Here is a 20394-nt window from a genome sequence, read left to right as displayed (position 1 = left end):
GAATCCCAAACTGACTCCATGCTGTCAGCACAGAGTCAGATGTGAGGCTTGAACTCAGGAGTTATGAGAGCATGACCTGAGCCAAAACCAAAAGTCAGATGCTTAACTAACTGAGCAACTCAGGTGCCCCTGGCATTATTTATTCTTATAAGATTGCAGGCTTTTTAAAAATACCTTTGAAAAAGTCTGACTAAAAATGGTACCCAGAGGGGAGATGGGTGGGTTCAAAATAGACGAAGGGGATTTAGAGGTACAGACTTCCAGTTATAAAATAAATAAGTCAGATGAACAATGAAAAAGGAAATGAAAGTATGGCATAAGGAATATAATCAATAATACTGTAATAATGGACGGTGGTATATGATTACTACATTTATCGTATCATATCATTGAGTAATATATAGAATTGTCAAATCAATATGTTGTACACCTGAAAACAATGTTGCATGATGATTATACTTCACTTTTTAAAAAGTTGATCCCATTTAAAATTTAGAAATCCTGAGGAGTGGCGATTGCTAATTGACTCTAGAGATTTACAAAGAGACAGACTTTTGTGAAAAATATATATCCTCAGCATCTTAAAGCCAATATCTAGGAATTGGTATATTGACCCTAACTTCTTTGGTGCTCTCTGGGCTATTGCCTCAAACATGGGTCCCCATTCTTGGGCATTTTCAACCTATTTTGCTCTATAACCCTCTTTTTCTCTTTCTCTGGGCAGGCAAAAGTCTCCCTCATTCTGGAAATACCTTTCCTCAACCAGTCTCCTCCTCTAGTTACTCCTGTTCCTCTTTCGTTTGCTTCACCAACAAGCCTTGTTGAAAGAATAGTCTATATTGGTTTGGGTTCCCTTTCTCATCATTTATTTTCTCCTGGTCCTCTTACAATCTTGGTTCTGCTTCTAGCACTTTACTGGAAACTGTTGTCACTAAGGTCACGGAGAAGATTCTTCAAGGGTGGTTGAAAGGGTCACTATGTTAAAGACTGTTGAAACATCAGGTAGGATGGTAATTGAATGTAGGCCTCTAATACTTACCTGGAAGGCAAGATATCATGATCTACCATGATCGTGAATCTAGAACTCCAAATGGGGCAATTAGGAGAAAGGAAGCCTAGGCTTTCAATTGTAACATGTCTAGATATCATGAAACAGTCTGTACTCCCAAAAGTAAGGAGACACTTTTTGGCACTTTGAAATGTATGCCCTCTGATTCAAAGAAAGGTTAATCTAAAGTTAAGGCAGCAGAGAAACATTCTGAGATAATCAATACATTTGAAAATAGAAATCCCACATATTTTTAGGAAAAAATGTTACCCTGAAATGTACTTAATTCAACTGAAATGAAGCAAAATAAGTAGCTCAAGAAGAGGGAACTTGGGAGAATTTACATGACATGACAAGTAATGAAACAAGGCAAAAAATAGAACAAAGTATAAATGATTCAAAATTTCATTACAAAACTGTATCAAAAATGAATATCGCAAAAGAGGCTATATAATATAAAGATTGTGTTTTAATAGAAATATCTGGGTCAAGAAGTAATAGATTATACTAACAAGGAGCAGTATGTGGGTAGGACACCTAAAAGGAGGAAATTTGTAAAATTGACCAAAGAGATATGTAAGTAATTCATAAGTAAAAATATATGAGTTTAAACTCTCCCAATAAAGAAAAAAATATTTTTATGTGAAATAAAACATTAAAATAAATGCAACTGTATGTTTTTTCCTATAGCTACCTCTGTAAATATACAATTTACATATTTTGGCCTTTGACCAAGATGGTTTCAATTAGTAGATATGCAACAATAGATAACTCCATGTTATAGAAACCAAGAGCTTGACTGTTTTTTAAAAGTCAGAAAAATATATCAAACAATACAAACTTTAAAAAAAGTAGCTTTTGTAGAATTCCAGCCCCCCCCCCCCAAAAAAAAATCCAAAACAATGCCAGATATACAGTCCACAATGAAGATGTTAGTTATGGACCTTTAAGTACAGAGAGTGTAAAAATATATAAAGAAAATGTTTTAGGGATACAAGGATTCATTGAAAAAAATACAATAGAAGTAGGAGACCATACCATTCTATAAATCTTTGACAACTTAAGGCAACACATGAATAAGGTACAGATGTGAATAATATAATTAGAAAGTCTAATTTGAGAAATTGCAAATGAATCATTTTTTTTGGTCCCATAATTGAGAACACCCACTTTTCAGAATCCATGGAACATTCACAATACTTAATCTTAGAGTAAGCCATAAAACACTCAATATAATTCACATATTCTGACCCCACTGCAATAAATAATGAACATTAATGTTTTAAAGTTTAACCATAGGTAACTTGGGAACAAAAAAGTTGCTTTAGTACTTAAATTGTCAAGTATGTAAAATAGGAAATCACCATAGAGGGAGAGCTTATATTTCATTCATTTTGGAACTCAGATAAAATTTGTAAGCATAAGATTTTTTTATATTTGTCAAAGAGATATTGCTTTAAAATTTGAGAAACACTGGTGTAGAATATAATTAAAATATACTATGTATGAAACTCAGAGGCACACGGTCAAACTTGAAGCAATGCTTAAATGTTTCTGTTATTAACCAATAGAAATTAAAGATACCCATTCTACTTATAAAAGTAGAAAGAGAGCACAATGAAATTCGGAAAAAATAATTAATAAATTCATTTATGGATATCAATTCAGAAGTTCTAAGTAGAATGAAATGTTCAACAAATGTGAAAATATACTTCAAACTGATTGATGAAGGAAAGAAAGTAGATTAGTAAGAGGAAAAACCACTACCTTTGTCTTAATAAACCAAAAAATAAAAAGTTGCCCTATCCAGAACAATGTTGAAAAAAAATTTACTGAACTGGAAAGATAATTAACAGGATCATGAATTTCTATTTCCAACTAACTGCTGGTCTTATGTTTAATGGAACATTTATATTTAAGTTAAATTTAGGAATGACATGGCATGGCATCACCATCTGTATTTATTTTTTCCCTGGAATTCAAGATAATACTATGAAACAAACCAAAAAAGAGGAAGGGAAAGAAGAAAGGAAAAAGGAAACAGGAAGAGGAAAGAAGAGAAGAGGAAATGCACAAGAAAGAGAAAATGAGGAGTAGAAATATTGGAAAAGATAAAAATTTACTTGGATGTAGCAGGATTGTCATATCAGTGCCTCAAGGAAAAGTCAGCTATTAACAGCAACAACAAAAAGCACAGAATTCTTATGAAAACAGAAGCGAACTAGAAAATATTACAAAGAAAAATATTTAAATGAATGGACATATCTTTCCTACTGGGCTTTTTGGTAAGATTCAACATAGTATAAATACATCAATTCCCCCAAGTTAATTTATGTGCTAAATTCAGTTCAAATAAAAATCTTAACAGAATTTGCAAACAATCTTAAAGTACTTGTATAGTGCTCCTAGAAGAACACATGAGCAAATATTGCACGAGGAAATATAAATAGAGTAGAGAGAGGGAAATTGCTTTACTAATATTAAAACATATTTATGAAGCTATAGTCATTAAAACATGGAAGTATATTAATAGCAAATTAAAAATCATGCAACAGATGTTTGTATTTTTAATCATCTGTGGTTCATCAGAAAAGACACTGGTGCTTCATCTCTGGGAACTTGCAATGAGGTGAACAGTTGTATCTGAAACATGAGGCAATTCTAAACAAGGACCATCTAAACAAGCACACATATCAAAATAATCTTATGTTTATGTGCAAGTGAAGGAATGAAGTTGCTTAATGAGACTGAGTGAAGAATGAACAAAGTGTATGGAGAAAACTTCAAAAGCTGAATATATAAAAAAGAACACACAGAATCCTCTACTTCTTCTAGTAGATAATGAGTAAAAGAAAATGGCCAAGTAAAAGTTATTGGCAAAATATTTAAAGTAATAAGATGTCTTTTAAATTTTTATTTTTCAAATATTTGTGTTTCAAGGGCAAGTAGAAGTGATAAAATATCGTCTTGTAAGTGACTTGACCATTTATAAACAAATGTGCCTCTCTTTTATTACTTGCTTTATTCCAGATAGCAGCTTCTAAAACAGTTGCAGAATTATGTGTTCTCAAAGATTTTGTTTTGGTCCTTTGTAAGCTCTTTAAAGTGGAAACAAAGCTGACCTTGGAGTGTGGTAATTTATCATGAAGGGCTCTCTGCAAAATAAACTTTAGAAGTCACAAATGAAGAGTGATCATCCAAAAATTTGTCACAAGATTAAGTTTTCTGCTTAAGGACTTCATAGGAGAAAGCATTGACCTTCTAGATGGTGTTTCCTTTATAGACAGAATAAATGAAATACGATGCTTGTCATATCAGAGTTTACTTTGCAACCTTAAACACTGCAGGTGGAGCATGGATTAAATTTTTTTTTTTTTTTTTTGCAAAATTAAATCATGACAGTTGTGCCTCCTTCCTATCATTCCAGAGGCTGTTCGGTCAGAAAAAATTATTCTAATCAGAACCCTCATTCACAGAATCGTTTTTTCCTCATTGTTTTTCTTTGTGGGAGACAACAATCTTTAAAATCAGTCCTTTGACTCACCTCCCAAGTCGCCTTTCAAAGACTTCCCCGGAAGCAGAACAGAGGCCTGGCGGGAGGAAAAGGAAACTGATTTTAATAATAGCTTTGTAGACGTTTACTTCTTTATATTTAAGGGAAGATGACACGTTTTTTGTCCAACAGCCCAATATGCTGGCTCTTAACTTTTTTCATTTAACACTTACCTACATAATGCCCCCATAACATTAATTATTTCAATGTGTTAAGAACAAGGAACAATGACATGTATTTATTTTATATTACCCACAGTTCTATCAGGGAGCTAAGAATTATGATATGGTATTTAATACTTCTATGGAGTATCGCAAATTTTGAGTTGAATGAGAATTGTTATTCCATATGACTATATTGAAACACTTTAAAAGTCGAAATGATAAACAAATACAAGATTTTATTACTATATTTCAGAAGTTGGAAGTCTTAAGTTTCTTTCCTATCTTTTGCTTATTTTATTAAGCTCCTAAGTATTAGAACCCAAATTCTATTACAGTAAACTCTTAGGGGGTTATCTAAGTTAGATTGTTGGCTTATTTTTTGTTGTATTTAGTAACACTTCAAAGTTGACTGGATTTTAGAAATAATTATTACATATAATTTTAATTTTTTTGTTAGAAATAATTGTAGATTTTGTTTCAGGATAATTATCAGTCAAAAATGATAATCTTCAGTTTATCTTCAAAATGGTCAAACATATTTTTTGTTAACTTAGACCTTAAGCACAATGTTTTTTTTTTTTTCCATGTGAAAGTATATTTTCTTATAGTCATCATATATATTTAGCCACAACCAGTCTATTACAGGTGAACAATCTTTTGTCCACATTTATAAAATTCAAAAAGCTCTGAAAACTGAAAACTTTTTGTGACTCATTGAGCGCCAGTATCAAATTAAACTGCACTCATAGGTGGCAAAAGTTGACCAGACTGACATGAAACTATTTATGACCTTATCTGTTTTTGTACATTTTGTTACAAAATACAAAAATATTAATGCATTTGATTACAGAGTGTGGCTCTAGACCTGGGTGGGGTTAACAAATATACAGCAAATATATTGCATTGCTTTCTAAATGGTGAGAACAATTTAAATTCCCATACCTATCTGGGATGGTCGACCTACTTTTTTATTTCCCTTCAAAAAAAGATTTTGATCAGGTCAAGAGGTATCACAGCACTTATTTTTAGGGTTGGTCTTTTCAGGTAATGCCTCGTTCCATTGCTATTTGATTGTTTGCTCTAGCTTTCCTGGTTATGAATATGATTCTTTCTACCTTTACTATAATCCTCTACTCAGTGCTCTTTTTTGTGTCCTGGACCAAAAGTTACTCTTACAATACCTCTTCATTGTCACTGGCACACCTCCTTGTTTGTCCCTCTGTGGAAAGAGTCTCTATAAATCACTAAAGCAGCCTCCTGACTTGTTCTCACTTTCCCTCCTCTAAACTCCAAATCTGTCCTTGTTTACCTTTTTCCATTATTAACTGCAAGGATCAACTTCTGTGGCTTTTGAAACTTTTTGTTCTTCTTAGGGGGCGCCTGGGTGGCGCAGTCGGTTAAGCGTCCGACTTCAGCCAGGTCACGATCTCGCGGTCCGTGAGTTCGAGCCCCGCGTCAGGCTCTGGGCTGATGGCTCGGAGCCTGGAGCCTGTTTCCGATTCTGTGTCTCCCTCTCTCTCTGCCCCTCCCCCGTTCATGCTCTGTCTCTCTCTGTCCCAAAAATAAATAAAAAATGTTGAAAAAAAATTAAAAAAAAAAAAAAGAAACTTTTTGTTCTTCTTAAAATGGGAACTACAACCCAGTGTGAGAGAAATTTATTCCAATGTACTTGGAGCTCAGAGATGGGTATACTGCATATTAGTTAGTATATGCAAATTACTAAAGAAATAAATGAGGATATTATGGTATCCTGGTTGCCTGTTGCTGTATAATGAACTACTCCAAAACTTGGTGATTAAAAAAAACCCAGTTCATTTTTATTTTATGGGTCAGGGTTTTGGACAAGCACAAAGTGGATGGCTTTTTTCTCCACCATGATGTCTAAGGCCTCACCTTGGATGACTTAGCCAGGGACTAGCCCAGGATTTCTCTCTCTCTCTCTCTTTCTCTTTTTCTCATCTCTCATTTCTCAATCCAATCTGGTATAGCATCACTTTCATCATACTTTATTGGTAAAAGCAATGAGATAATTGTCAAAGAATTGTGGCCATCTTTAATCTGTCAAGGTGAGTCAATCAACTTCTATTCTTGGGAGTCCTTTTCTTTCCTAGACATGCCCTAGTCATGCCTTCTAAATGCAGTCTAAAAGTTATCTGGAAATATATGCAGTGGCCAAGAAAGACAAAGAATATTTACATCTTATATTTTCTTCAGAAAGGCTCATAGTGAGAAAGTTGTGGATATCTCTGAAATCTCATTGTTCTTCTCTGTAAGATTAGCAATTTGAGAAATGAATTTAGAGAATGCTACAAAAAGTATCAAAGAAAGGAGATGTTTAAAAAGTCCTTTATTTTTCCCCTGTAATGCTACATATTCTTGAAGACTAGCTTCAAATGTATGTATTTTAGGGTACAATTAAAGTTCTTAATTGCAAACAGGAGAAATCATTTCAGCTACTTACAGAAAAGAGGTGAAAGAGGAAGTAAAGAAATCACACAAGCTTCTAGAAACAATGAACAGGAACACACCAGAGAACTCGCTTCACAAGAAATCCATCTCAAAAATGATAACACTATCTCAGTGGGGCATGAGGGGGGTGGGGAATCACCATCCAGAACCTTTTCACGCGCAGTTCACTTCTGAATCATGGTCTTCCATGAATGTTTCCGATTGATGGACCATGGCCATATGTCCCACCTTAGCTACTGCACTTTCTAGGACATGTAGAACTAAAAATATATATATATCAAGTTTGAGAAGATAGAACTTAGAGTGTGGCAGGATATCAAAATGCAAATTAGGTGTTTACAACTTATTTGATAGGCAGATATAAATGAGAAATATCTATCTCAGCTCATCTTTCAGTTGACAAAAATCAGCTCATCAATTTCTGTACCACATAAAACTTACAAACAACACAGCAACAATATTTGGCAGCCTAATATTCTATAAGTATGCATTATACTTTAAAGGTTCTTATTCTTTTCCTGAAGGGAATACCCAGCTTCTCTTCAATTAATCTAGCTCTAAATCTAAGATTTAGGTGATGTCTTTTCCACCTCTGGTGTATTCACAATTCCTTCTTGGTATTTTCTAACCTAGGGACTAACATATAATAATACTGGAGAAGATGAGACATCGGAAAATGTTATTATATTAATAACATTGGAAAATTTATTATATGAATATCTACATGACCATCCAGAAAGAAAATGTGTGTCTACAGGTATCCTCCCTTTTTGAAACTAATTATAAATCTAAAGTTGGTATTTACAACTTTGTATATTCCCTACACATCCCGAGTTTCCTTTGTCCTCAGTCAAAATCTTGGTTTTGATTCTTTATCTTGTATGGGATACCTTTAGTCCTGAGGGAGCTGAAACTTTTGTAGACTTGCTTGTGTGAAGTTATTATACTCTTCCATTCACTTTATTCCTGGAAAAGGCTTTATGAAGCCTCTTTAGGCTTCTGTAAATTCTGGATATAATTCTCCTTGTCCCCTGTGAATAAACTACCTGCTTTCATTCCAGTTATAACCATAGCCAACATGGTATATATTTTTTTAATGTCTTATTGACACAAAGAGTAGTGGCGCAGTCAGTTAAGCATCCAACTCTTGGTTTTAGCTCAGGTCATGGTCTCAGCATTGTGAGATTGAGCCCTGTATTGGGCTCTGCACTGGCAGCACAGAGCCTGCTTGGGATCCTCTCTCCCCCTCTCTCTCTCTGTCTCTCCCTGTTCTCTCTCTCTCTCTCTCTCTCTCTCTCTCAAAATAAATAAATAAACTTTAAAAAAGTTTTAAAAAGTTAAAAACTGCTCACATAAACTTCCAATTTAACGGAACCACTTTTGTGTGTTCATGTAAAAGTATTTATTCATTGGATCTAAGACCCTGAAACAGAAGAATCTCCATTGCAGGGACAGGAGTAAACCTTTTGTAAGTGCATGGTGGAGTATAATGGTGAAAGCTACTGATCCCATTTCTACCCCTGTTCCTAAACCCATGTATCCTGGCTTTAGGAGAAACAGAATTGTTTCTTGGTTGCTGATTCCAAGCTTATAACATCCTACAGGACAGCATTTCAACCTAGCAAGCTGTTGACACCCAACTAAAACTGTAAATAAATCTTTAGTAAGCTAGTCAACCATTCTAAGCCCCATAGATTCTAAGTAATAGGGTACAGGATAACACTAGCACCACCCATAGACAGGTTCTTTTGTCAGAAGTAATCTAGTAGGGGTTAAAATCTAAATGTGGAATTCTGTGAGAGTGAACAAGGCATTTGGTGAGTTCACAGATGGTGTTGCTGGCAGAAACATGGTGGGAAAGGAAGGGAGGGCAAATCCAGTGCAGAATAAGTCTCTTTCAGTGAGCATAAATTACTGCTTCCTATACAATTAAACTAGTCTGGGTAGCTATCCTCCCCACCCAATTTTGTTAATTTATGAGGAGCTCAGTGTTGGTTGTTTTGGAAAGTTGGGTACACAGAAGTGGCATTAGCCAGGTCAGCGTTAGTAAAAAGAGAGCATTACCGAGACTGTGTAACCTCCATAACTTTCAGCATTGGTTTTGAGGAAAATGGCTGATTGACTCCAAAGCAGGTCAATTTGGCCACTTGATTATGGAAAGGCTCTTTCTCAGCCAGAGAATCTTAATGAGTGTTCAAATGAGACACACTTCTCCCCCCACCCCCAATCTGTGCACATTCTGAGAGGTCCATCTACAAACTATTCCCCAAGTTTCTTTGCCATCTATTTTCCAATATTGTTCCCTGTAAGTCCCTTTAAATCTAAATATCTAGCCATGAATCAGTGTACATCCATAATACAGGCCATCGTTTCTTTCAGGGAAAGTGGATCATGAGATTCACCATTTGAAATTTTGTCCATTTTAAACATCTCCTGTCTCTATTGTTCTTCAGTTCGCCTTGAAGTAGCTGCAGACTACACTCCTGCCTGATGCCAATGCTTACTACAAAACCAAAGTATACTAGACTCAATGTTTATCCTCCTCAGTGAACTGACAAAAGAGAATTCCTCATGAAGGCAGAGTTGTAGATTGAGAGACAAAGTGCTGTGCAGGAGGAGTAAGCACTACATGTACAGGAAACTTAACTTGTGCCTGTAGGGCCTGTTAAACCCATTGAGGAATCTATCACTTCCATTTGAAGCAGGAATGCTACTGTGTTTACCTAATTAATGTAATGAGTTGTTGTTTCCCAAGACACCCATGGGCATCTTAGTTGGAATGGTCAAGAGGCAACTACAAGAAAAAGTAGATATAGAACAGCAGACATAGAACTAGATATAGAATAGCAGCTGTTACTGGATTTGTCTTAAACCTCTGTAATTCACCAAGAATTATCTATAAAGGCTAGAGGAGGGATATATAGGGATGTGATAGAAATCACTGTTCTGAATTTTTCCAGCCTTTGCTGGAGGTACTAATTTCTGGTCTTCTTTTTCAAAAAAATGCAACATTGCTTTTGTTTTATTATTTTTATGGGGAGTACAATCTCCCACGGCTTTCACTTGGCTGTTTCTACCTTATTAGCCCTCACTCTGTAGGTTAAGTAGCTAATATAGAGATTCTACTGGTTGCTGAGGATATCTATTCTAATAATAAATTAAGAAATTGAGGGAATACCCACAGGATGTGTTACAAACCCTGATCCTATCATGCTATGTGTTCAAGCCCAAACTCTATTTATCACTGACCCTTCTTTCCCCCATAAACATCTCCTCTGTCCAGAGGAACACTATCATATTCTGGGTCCCAGGGATTAGCATTAGTTCAGATCACCGGACCACAAAATCCTCAGTGCACAGTTTTTTTATTTATTAATTTATTAATTAATTTATTTATTTATATGTTTATTTATTTATTTTGAGAAAGAGTGGGGGCAGAGAGAGAAGGAGAGACAGAATCCCAAGCAGACTCTACTCTTAGCACAGAGCCCCGTGCAGGCCTCAATCTCATGAACTGAACCATGAGATCATGACCTGAGCCAAAATCAAGAGTGGGACGCTTAACTGACTGGGCCACCCTAGTGCCCCGGAAGCACTTTGTAAATATACCACTTGCACAAGAGTCTTCCCTTCAGAGTCTACTTCTAAGCAACCCAGTCCAAGACTGTATCATCACAAGGTTCATGCTCAAGAATTCCCAGCCTCCTCTTCATTCAAAAAGTTCTGTGCTGTGAATTGACTCAGGGGGTCATGACATTAAGGCTCAACCCTGGACTCTTGTTTTCTAGGTGGAGTTGTTGCTGTTGTTGGTTTATTTGTTTTGTTTTGCTTACACAGATAAAGTGGGGCCTTAGTGGGTGTATAACTTTTTCAAACCCAGGGATCCCCTAATCAATTGGCAAGACAAAGTGGTGTGTGGCAATTGACTCTGATTATTACTACATGGGTTAAGTGCTGCTAATGAAGCACATACTAATGGCAGCATCTCCCACCATTGTTTTCAGCCTGCAGAGAATAGACACTGCATGCTTTTAAAGATGGTTGTGTCCCTTTGTCTGCTTTTATCCCAAATTTCCCTTTTTCTAAACCTGTATCTAAAACTTTGCCTCAATATATAAATATATTCCATTTGTTCTGATTCAGAACCTCGGAATCCATTCCTACGTATATTCCTGCAGTTACTTTCCAATATAACTTGGCAAAATATTGCATTCTTTTTGGTGTATAAGTTTGTTATATCTGGATTTAATTTTGCAGTGGCTTCTTGGAGCATGCTGGACTCTGACATGAGTTATGGGTCTAAGGCATTGAAGCATATTGGGAATAGGTTATGAAGAAATGTATACTACCTTGTAAGGTAACGGCTCCAAGCAAGGTGTTTACATAATTTTCAAGGAAGGCAGGAACAGGTCACCAAACGCTGGGGAAAAAGCTATTTCTTCTAGCAGGGGAGTTTAGTAACTTAGAGTACTCAAAGTACTCAGAGTTTTCAGGGTTTTCCTGTTTGCCCCAATTATGACTGAGATTCTAAAGTCTTAACTTTCAATAAAAGACATTGTACCATTTGAATTCAACTGACGTAATTCAGAAACCACAGGATTAGACTGTGCATTTAATTTTCAGTTTCATCAACCCTGCAGAGATGAGAGCTAATTTTAGGGTAATCATTTTATCGCCCTGGCTTTTTGACTTTCTTGAACCGAGAATTTTAAACTTTAAGCTTATCATTTCCTTTCTCTCTATGCTCAGCACATGTAGTAGTTGACTCATCCTAAAGGTTTTGTATTCTTCGTGCCCATTATACTGTTTTAAAGCAGCAACCATTCACTCCTCCAATTCCTTGCCTTAAATAGTCACTTTATTCCAGGTGACCAAGGGCAGAGATGGTAAAATAAGCAACTGTTTCATTTCAGTATGCCTTGGGTACCAATATTCTTTTCTCTATGACTAACTGGATCCAATTTACCAGATAATGACACCCAGATATCCATTTCCTCGAGGGTTCCTTGAACTTCTGATACAAATTATTCTATTGTTAAGAATCTTAGTTGCAAACAACGTTCATTCTGCTTAAACAGAAAGGGCATCTATTAAAGATACTAGACAATGTATATAGTCTTGAGAGGGCTATGGGACGAAACACCTGGAGCATTGTCCATAGTCTGGTGCCAACTTCTGAACTGCTTTGAAAGCAGTCCCAAGGGAGAAGCTGCCTTTGACACTACAAACTGCACAACCACCAGAAAAAAAAAGGATGTTTTTTGGAGCCTATCCTTAGTTAATCACTTCCAAATTGAAGACTCATGTGGGTGCAAATGATTGATAAAAACTGGTCCCTCCTGGTTGCAATCCTAGGCACAAGGGAAGTTAGAAAATGCAGATTTAAAACTGTATTTTGGGAAAGGCAGAATTCAAAAATATCAGAAGGCAGGTGGGTGTTCAAAGTATTTTCTGCAGCCAAAATTGACAAATGTACACTGTATATGGCTACTGTGTTTAAGTTACTTTAATAAAATTTGTGAAAATATTTCAATAATTATACCTCCTTTTGTCTCATATATATTTCTGCAAAAACAATTCTTATAATAGTTTCAGCAAAGTAATGGTAACTACAGTTTTACTCAGAATATCTAGGTTCAAGATGCATTATTAAAAACAATATCCCCACATTATAAATTCTGCAAATGTTATTGGAGTTCAGGTGTATCCTTCTAGTTATTCAAATTCTTAGGTGACAGTCCACCAAATTTACTATTATTTTTTATCTGTTCATATGAGTTGTCCATGTAAGATGTACACATCTTCATTAAGATATGAGAGGATATACATATTTTCTGAGCATGGCTTATTTGATTATGTTTATAGGGAAATAAACATGATTAGAAAATTTGTACATTGTATTTGCATATATATATATATGCATATATTATATATATATAGTCTCCATAAATGGAAAAACCCAAAGTAGCAGTTTTGTATTTGGTAAAACATAACAGTTAATACTGAACAATCCTGGGGAGCCTGGGTGGCGCAGTCGGTTAAGCGTCCGACTTCAGCCAGGTCACGATCTCACGGTCCGTGAGTACAAGCCCCGCGTCAGGCTCTGGGCTGATGGCTCGGAGCCTGGAGCCTGTTTCCGATTCTGTGTCTCCCTCTCTCTCTCTGCCCCTCCCCCGTTCATGCTCTGTCTCTCTCTGTCCCAAAAATAAATAAAAAACGTTGAAAAAAATTAAAAAAAAAAAACCTGAACAATCCTACCAAACATCTCAAGATTTCAATTAAAAACTAACGTGCTGAGGACTCAGTACCAGACCTTTTCTCCATTCTTTCTCCCTAAGTAATCTTTTACATGCCTAGTCACTTGCATGCCATCTTCACACGGATCCCTTCCAGATTTATATCTGCCCTCCGGAATTCTGAGCTTCAAGACAATATGTCAAATCAGATGTGTTTAAAACTACAAGTTCAACATGCTTAAATTCACATTCTTTACCTCTAATCTTTGTCTTTCTGTGTTTGCTACCTCAAATAGGTATTGCAACTTCTGCTCTTGCCATCTTGGAACCCTGAGACCATGATGGTATGAAACTCTCTGTGATGAAAAACCACGTGCCAAGAGTCTTAGCCTTCCCAGCCGTGCCAGCTATCCTAGCTGAGACTCAAGAGGTGTGAAAAGGCCATCTTAGACCATTCCATCCCAACAAAAGCAATAAACAAATACTTGTCTCAAGATTCACTTCCGGGAGAACTTACATTAAGATATGTAATTAAGATCTCCCCCTCCATCACACTCCAACTCCATTTTAATCTCAAAGTCTTTCAATTTTACACTCAAGTATCTCTTGGATCCTTTTACATTTCTTTTATTTTCAACCTATCTATGTTGTATTTGAAGCATATTGTTGGATTATGTTATTTCTTGTCATTGCTTTTATTCTAGTCTTGCAATGTCTAGTTTTTAATTTTTGATATGTTAGGGATTAAGTTTTCTTCTTTATTTGCTGTCTGCTCCTTTTTGTAAATTCCTCTGTTTTCCTTTATTATCATCTTGTGAGTTACCTAAACATTTCTGAGAATTCCATCTTGATTTACTTATAGTCTTCATTAGCATACTGGTTTGTACAATTTATTAGTTATTACTTTAGATAATATATACATACATGACTTATCATAGTCTACTGTTATTGACATTTACCACTTTGAGTAAAGTGTAGATTTACTGCCACTTACATCCCTTTACCCTCCCCACTTTTAAAATATAATTATCTGGGGTGCCTGGATGGCTTCTCTTTCTCTTTCCCTCTCTCTCTACCTCCCCTGCTCATGCTGTCTCTGTCTCTCTCAAAATAAATAAATGAACTTCAGAAAATTTAAATATAATTATCTTAAATATTTCCTCTGTAGTCACTTAATACCACATCAAAAAGCGTTATAATTTTTGCTTTAACCATCAAATATGATTTAGGAAGCTCATGAGAAATGATATAGTCTATTACATTGACCCTTATTTTTACCCATTCTGGTATTCTTTCTGTTCTGAAGTTTCAAGTTTTCTTCTGTTATAATGTCCTTTCTTTTTAGAAAACTTCCTTTAGCTGTTTTTTAAGGGTAGATTTCTGGGAAACAAATTCTATTCTCCTTCTTTTTCTTTCTTGTCTGAGAATGTCCCTTTCTCCCTTCATTCCTAATATTTTGAACACATATTCTCTTTTTGTTAACTTGCCCTTTTATTAGCTTTACTCAGGTATAATTGACAAGGAAAAAATGGGATATATTTAAAGCAAACAACGTAATGATTAGATAGATGTATACACTGTGAAAGAACTTCTGCAATCTATAATTCTCAATTGAAGGAAAACTTTCAGTACTTAAAAAAAATGTACCACTTCCTTCTGGTCTCTGGTTTCTGATGAAAAAAATCAACTGTCATTTGAAGTTTCTCTCTTAAAGTGTAGTTTCTCTCTAGATGCTTTCAAGATATTTTCTTCATCCTTGTTTTTCAGAAGTTTAATTATATTATGTCTTGGTATGAATTTCTTTGGTTTTATCTAACTTGGGTTTTACTCAGCTTCGTGAATCTGTAGGTTTATGTCTTTTGCCAAATTTTAGAAATTTTCAGTCATTATTCCTTTGCATACTTTTTCAGTCTTACTGTCTCTCTTGTGTTTTTGAACTCTGGTGATACAAATAGTGGCTCCTATATATTGCCCCATCAGTCTCTGAAAGTTTATTTATTTATTTGTTTGTTTGTTTATTTTGCCTATTTATTTATGTATTTAATCTGTTACTTTATTATTTATTTATTTGCTTGCAGTCTATCTTCTCTTTGTTGTTCAGATCATATAAATTCTATTGCTCTATGCTCAAATCCACTGATCCTATATTCTGTTATCTCTACCGTTGAGGTCATCAAGCATGTTTTTATTTTTGGGTACTGTTTTTTTTTCAGTTTGACAATCTCCATTTGGTTACTTTTTTCTTTTCTTTTTAAGTTTTTTTTAAAATTTATTTTGAGAGAGAGAGAAACAGGGCAGAGGAGGGACAGAGAGAGAGGGAGAGAGAGAAACTCAAATAGACTCCACATTGTCAGCAGAGAGCCCAACACAGGGCTTAGACTCACTAACTGTGAGATCATGACCTGAAATGAAATCAAGAGTCAGACTTTTAAGTGACTGAGCCACCCAGGCACCCCTGGTTACTATTTTCTTTTCTTTTTTTTTTAATTAAAAATTTTTTTTGTTTATTTATTTTTGAGAGAGAGAGAGAGACCATGAATAGAGAAGAGGCAGAGAGAAAGGGAGACACAGAATCTGAAGCAGGCTCCAGGCTCTGAGCTGTCAGCACAGAGCCCGACGTGGGGTTCGAACCCACAAGCTGTGAGATCATGACCTGAGCTGAAGTCGGACGCTCAACCGACTGAGCCACCCAGGCACCTCAATGATTTTCAATCGTTTCATTTGTTCAAAGAAAATTGATAGTGACATTGTGAAACATTTTTATAATAGTTTCTTTAAAATTCTTGTGAGATAATTCTAACATCTGATTCTTCTCTGTACTGTTTATTATTTTTTTTCATTCATATGATTTTCCTAGTATGGTGAGTGATTTTCTATTGTATCCTGCCCATTTTGGATATGCTGAGACTCTGTATCCTATTTAATCTTCTTGTAGAAGGCAATCTCCTATAGAGGTATAGTCCAAGGTGGGTATGTATGTTCAGCTTCTTGAAATGTGGAGCACTGACTGACTGCCTCATCTATCAAGCCACAATTCTATATCCAATGAAAATATCCTTCAGAAATTAAAGGAAAATAAAGATAGTTTCAGATGGGGCACCTGGGTGGCTCAGCTGGTTAAGCATCCAGCTCTTGGTTTCAGCTCAGGTCACGACCTCACAGTTTATGAGTTCAAGCCCTGTATCCGGCTCTGTGCTGACAGCAGGAGCCTGCATGGGATTCTCTCTCTCCTTTCTCTCTCTGCCCTTCCCCCACTTGTGCTGTCTCTCTCAACAAAAATAAATAAACATGTTTTTTTTTAAAAAAAGATAGTCCCAGATGAAGGAAGACTAAGAGAATTCAAATGTAGCCAACAGACCTGCTCTAAAAGAAGTGCTCAAGGAGGCTCTTCATATAGAGGCGAAACGCTACCAGAAGGAAGTGTTAAATATTTGGAATGAAGAAAGAGTAACTAAATCCATGAAAGAGTTACACAGTAGTTGGGGTATGAGACAACAAGAGAGAGTTGAGCTACTGGAAGCACAGGCCAGTGATCCAAAAGGTAAGGATGTGGAACTATGAGAAAGGGAATAGATTTAGGGTATAAACCATTAGGCTTCCCAGCTAAGAATGCAGGCCATGATCAGGGTGGAGAGCTTCACAGAGATTCAGGCCAGCGGGCTTTGTGGTCAAGGACACAAAATGGCAGTGGGGGCACTGTGGAGGTGGAGGGTAAGCCAGTGTTGTTGAGATATTGGTTACATTGAAAAAACAAGTAAACTAATTAAGCAAATAAATATATTGAGGGTGATGGGAACCAACTTCTCGTGTTTAAGAACATATTAACAAACTCAGAAGAGAAGAAAGCTACAAATCCCTGAGGTACTGGATTACAATTGGGGGTATCAATATGAATTCATTGTTTTTATAATACATTTATGCAAATGAATATATAGTAGTTATGGAAGTATGAATGTGTGTATGTTTATGTATGTGTACATATATTTCCTAGCTCTGTCTACTAAGAAAGGCTAGAAGATATGAGCCAGAAATAGCAAAGGGCTCTGGCAAGGTTCTGCTCTTGGTTTCTGGTAACTATCTTCCATTGCAAAGAACTAGAACTTCTTGGGGGAAATGATCGACTCTAGGGGTGAGGATGGAGGACAGTGTGAGCCTGGAATATGTTTTTGTGTCAAAAAAATGATAGTGGCACATCAAAAAGACCCAGGTATCAGCTGGGAGGGGCTCAATGAGTATAGAAAAATCTGGGCATCAGAATAAATAATAATACAAGATTTCAGCACTTCAGTTAAACAGGAATCCATCACCCCACAATCATAAATTTTACAAATGAATACATAAATAGGATATCTTCAAAAAAAAAAAAAAAAAGAGAACATAATAGCTAACAGTGAACTTTGTTACCTTGTAGAGGAAATGTCCATTAGAGCACAGAGATTCACAAAAACTTATAGAAAAGGTCTGAGGTTTCCAGATCTGAGATGAAATTCTTTTACTTGAAGTTGGCATAATGTGGCAAATATATTTAATTTTTCACTCTTTAGTATACACTAGTTCTTAAATTTTTAATTTTTTTTAATGTTTGTTAATTTTTGAGAGAGAGAAAGAGCATGAGCCAGAGGGGAGGGCAGAGAGAGAGAGAGGGAGACACAGAATTTGAAGCAGGCTCCAAGCTCAGGCTCCAAGCTCTGTCAGCACAGAGCCTGGTGCGGGGCTTGAACTCACAAACCATGAGATCATGACCTGAGCCAAAGTCAGAGGCTTAACTGACTGAGTCACTCAGGTACCCCAGTTCTTATATTTTAGATCAAAAGTTTCAAAAGTAAACTTCAGGGCTTCTCTTAGATACTTGACTTTAGCCAGACTTAACTGCCTTAATTAACTTATGACCTGTCTCCTGTCCTTTGTCCATCACAACCAAACATTAGTACTACCAGTTAAATATCCAGATATTTTCTGCTCTTTCTAGATTCCTGAAGAACTATCACTGGTATTTCCCTACACCAAGGATTTGGGACAAAAGCTGGCCACCTTCAGAAATGGACCCATTCACCTTGTTTTATTTAAAAAAATTTTTTTAATGTTTATTTATTTTTGAGACAGAGAGAGACAGAGCACGAATGGGGGAGGGGCAGAGAGAGAGGGAGACACAGAATCGGAAGCAGGCTCCAGTCTCTGAGCCATCAGCCCAGAGCCTGACGTGGGGCTCGACCTCACGAACCGTGAGATCGTGACCTGAGCTGAAGTCGGACGCTCAACCAACTGAGCCACCCAGGCGCCCCATCACCTTGTTTTATTTAGATAGCATGCCCTCTTACATTGGAAACTACTTCTACTCATAAGTTCTGGACAAATGTTATCAGTCTATGATTACAGCCAAATAATAAGATACAATTTAAAGTTATAAAGTTATTTCACTTTTTGTAAAACTGATTTGTTCTATCAGGAAGGAAAGAAATGGTGGAAAATCTATTGAGACCATTAAAAACCTTTTTGTGCAAGACCTCTCTTGTGTCCTAGTCCTATACAGCTATGATTCTAGAGGGTCTTGTCTTGTCTTGTCTTGTCCTGTCCTTCCCTTCCCTTCCCTTCCTTTCCCTTCCCCTCCCTTCTCTTTTCTTTATTTTCTCTTTTCTTTTCTCTTACTCTCCGATCAACTACAAAGGAGCCAGATCTCTACTTCCCTGCATTTCTAGCTTCCAAAAAATAGTTTTGAACCTTAAATGCATCTATGCCATTGTAACCAGCAGTTTTGGCAACTATTATGAAGGGCAGTCTTAGAAAATTATAGTCAATCTTTTTAGCATTTCTTATAGTCCTAAAGATTCACACAAAACATAAACATTTGACACTTGAAAAATTCAAGGGTTAGGGATGCTGTCACCCCTCACCCCACAGTTGAAAATCCACATATAATTTTTGATTCCTCCAAAACTTAATAGTCTTCTGTTGACCAGAAGCCTTAGTGATGACATAAATACCAGTTAAGACATATACTGTATGTTACATGTATTATATACTGTATTCTTATAGTAAAGCAGCCTAGAGAATAGAAAATGTTATTAAGAAAATCATAACTAGGGGTGCCTGGGTGGTTCAGTCAGTTAAGTGTCTGACTTTTGATCACAGCTCACGTCATAAGCCCAGTGTCATGGGATCAAGCCTTGAGTTGGTCTCTGCACTGAGCATGGATCCTGCTTAGGATTCTTCTCTCTCTCTCTCTCTCTCTCTCTCGTCTCCCTCTGCCTCCATTTATTCCTAAAGGATATTTTTATTGGATATAGAATACTGTGTTGATAGGTCTTTTCCTTCAATACTTAAACAACATTATGGCTCTTCCTTCTAGCCTCCATGGTTTCTGAGGAGAAATATACTGTTATTTGAACTGTTATTCTTCTAGAGATGAGGTGGTAACTATTGATTTTCTTTTCTTATTGAAGTTTGGATTTCCTGGTTCTTGTTTTGACAGTGATTTTTAATTGTAATCTGGACATTTTGGATACTCTGTAATGAAACTTTGATCTCATTTAAATCCTTTGTTTCAGTAGGTCTTCTCTAACACTGTGCAAGAATTGAAAAGGAGGTGCCATCTAAATACTGTCAGGTAGAGATGGAAGTCCAATTCCCATCAGTCTCTGTTGTCACTTCAGTGAGGAGAGTCACCTCATTGCTGGGAGGGTGTGGAATTTCAGGTTCCCCAGTAGGCCTCTGCTGACACCATCTAGCAGTAGGGGAAGGGATGCCTCATTACCACTCAGAGGAGTAGAAGTCTAGGTTTATCGTGTCTGTCTACTGATAGGAGATTGTTGACACCTGGAAGGATAGAAAGTCCAGGCTCCCTACTTGGCCTTTTCTGATATCATCCCAGGGCAGAGTGGGGTGTGTGTGTGTGTGTGTGTGTGTGTGTGTGTGGTGTGTGAGGGG

The sequence above is a fragment of the Neofelis nebulosa genome, chromosome 7 (genome assembly GCF_028018385.1).
Source record: "Neofelis nebulosa isolate mNeoNeb1 chromosome 7, mNeoNeb1.pri, whole genome shotgun sequence".
Lineage (NCBI taxonomy): Eukaryota > Metazoa > Chordata > Mammalia > Carnivora > Felidae > Neofelis > Neofelis nebulosa.
The sequence above is the reverse complement of the archived record's forward strand: the minus strand, read 5'-3'. Positions refer to the sequence as shown.